Below are 2500 nucleotides of genomic sequence, written 5' to 3' on the forward strand. Positions count from 1 at the left end.
GTGCCTCCCCGGGGCCTGCTGGAGGTCGAGGTCCATGCTGGCTATGTGGTACGGGGTAACTGCAGGAAAGGAAAGCTACTGGGGGAGTAGAGCAGGGGAGGATGTGCCTCCCCGGGGCCTGCTGGAGGTCAAGGTCCATGCTGGCTATGTGGTACGGGGTAACTGCAGGAAAGGAAAGCTACTGGGGGAGTAGAGCAGGGGAGGATGTGCCTCCCCGGGGCCTGCTGGAGGTCAAGGTCCATGCTGGATATGTGGTACAGGGTAACTGCAGGAAAGGAAAGCTACTGGGGGAGTAGAGCAGGGGAGGATGTGCCTCCCCGGGGCCTGCTGGAGGTCAAGGTCCATGCTGGCTATGTGGTACTGGGTAACTGCAGGAAAGGAAAGCTACTGGGGGAGTAGAGCAGGGGAGGATGTGCCTCCCCGGGGCCTGCTGGAGGTCGAGGTCCATGCTGGCTATGTGGTAGCAGCAGGGCCAGTGCAGCAGCAGCAGCAGCAGCAGCAGCAGCAGCAGCAGCAGCACATCTTTTTCGACCGTAAAGGAGGCAGGAGGCCGACTCACTCCCTGGGCCAAATGGAGAGAGAATATCAGCAGGGCCAGTGCACCAGCAGCACATCTTTTTCGACCGTAAAGGAGAGAGGAGGCCGACTCACCACCTCGGCCAAATGGAGACAGCACATCAGCAGGGCCAGTGCGCCAGCAGCACATCTTTTTCGACCGTAAAGGAGAGAGGAGGCCGACTCACCCCCTCGGCCAAATGGAGAGAGGGATTCAGCAGGGCCAGTGCGCCAGCAGCACATCTTTTTCGACCGTAAAGGAGAGAGGAGGCCGACTCACCACCTCGGCCAAATGGAGACAGCACATCAGCAGGGCCAGTGCGCCAGCAGCACATCTTTTTCGACCGTAAAGGAGAGAGGAGGCCGACTCACCCCCTCGGCCAAATGGAGAGAGGGATTCAGCAGGGCCAGTGCGCCAGCAGCACATCTTTTTCGACCGTAAAGGAGAGAGGAGGCCGACTCACCCCCTCGGCCAAATGGAGAGAGGAACTCAGCAGGGCCAGTGCGCCAGCAGCACATCTTTTTCGACCGTAAAGGAGAGGGGAGGCCGACTCACCCCCTCGGCCAAATGGAGAGAGGAACTCAGCAGGGCCAGTGCGCCAGCAGCACATCTTTTTCGACCGTAAAGGAGAGAGGAGGCCGACTCACCCCCTCGGCCAAATGGAGAGAGGGATTCAGCAGGGCCAGTGCGCCAGCAGCACATCTTTTTCGACCGTAAAGGAGAGAGGAGGCCGACTCACCACCTCGGCCAAATGGAGACAGCACATCAGCAGGGCCAGTGCGCCAGCAGCACATCTTTTTCGACCGTAAAGGAGAGAGGAGGCCGACTCACCACCTCGGCCAAATGGAGACAGCACATCAGCAGGGCCAGTGCGCCAGCAGCACATCTTTTTCGACCGTAAAGGAGAGAGGAGGCCGACTCACCCCCTCGGCCAAATGGAGACACAACAGCAGCAGGGCCAGTGGAGCAGCATGCATCTTGTTCAGCGGTAAGGGAGACAGGGAGATGTGATGGTGGTCCCCGGGGCCCCCTGGAGGTGGGGGAGATCAGCAACTAGCTAGCGAGGAGAGCGCGTACAGCCGACGTGGCATAAGTGTTTCTGCGCAGTGTACCAGGGGCTTGTGGAAAAGCTGTCGTACCATATGCACGGGAAGTACATAGCAAAGTGCTGCTGAGCAGAGTACCAGGGGCATGTAGAAACATTGTCGTACCATATGCACGAGGAGTGTGTGTGTGTGGCAAAGTGTTTCTGAGCAGAGTACCAGGGGCACGGAGAAAAGTTGTCGTACCATATGCACGAGGAAGTACATAGCAAAGTGCTGCTGAGCAGAGTACCAGGGGCACGGAGAAAAGTTGTCGTACCATATGCACGAGGAGTGTGTGTGTGTGGCAAAGTGTTTCTGAGCAGAGTACCAGGGGCACGGAGAAAAGTTGTCGTACCATATGCACGAGGAAGTACATAGCAAAGTGCTGCTGAGCAGAGTACCAGGGGCACGGAGAAAAGTTGTCGTACCATATGCACGAGGAGTGTGTGTGTGTGGCAAAGTGTTTCTGAGCAGAGTACCAGGGGCACGGAGAAAAGTTGTCGTACCATATGCACGAGGAAGTACATAGCAAAGTGCTGCTGAGCAGAGTACCAGGGGCTTGTAGAAACATTGTCGTACCATATGCACGAGGAGTGTGTGTGTGTGGCAAAGTGTTTCTGAGCAGAGTACCAGGGGCACGGAGAAAAGTTGTCGTACCATATGCACGAGGAAGTACATAGCAAAGTGCTGCTGAGCAGAGTACCAGGGGCACGGAGAAAAGCTGTCGTACCATATGCACGAGGAGTGTGTGTGTGTGGCAAAGTGTTTCTGAGCAGAGTACCAGGGGCATGTAGAAACATTGTCGTACCATATGCACGAGGAGTGTGTGTGTGGCAAAGTGTTTCTGAGCAGTGTACCA

Source organism: Pelmatolapia mariae, linkage group LG6, assembly GCF_036321145.2.
Source record: "Pelmatolapia mariae isolate MD_Pm_ZW linkage group LG6, Pm_UMD_F_2, whole genome shotgun sequence".
Taxonomy (NCBI): Eukaryota; Metazoa; Chordata; class Actinopteri; order Cichliformes; family Cichlidae; genus Pelmatolapia; species Pelmatolapia mariae.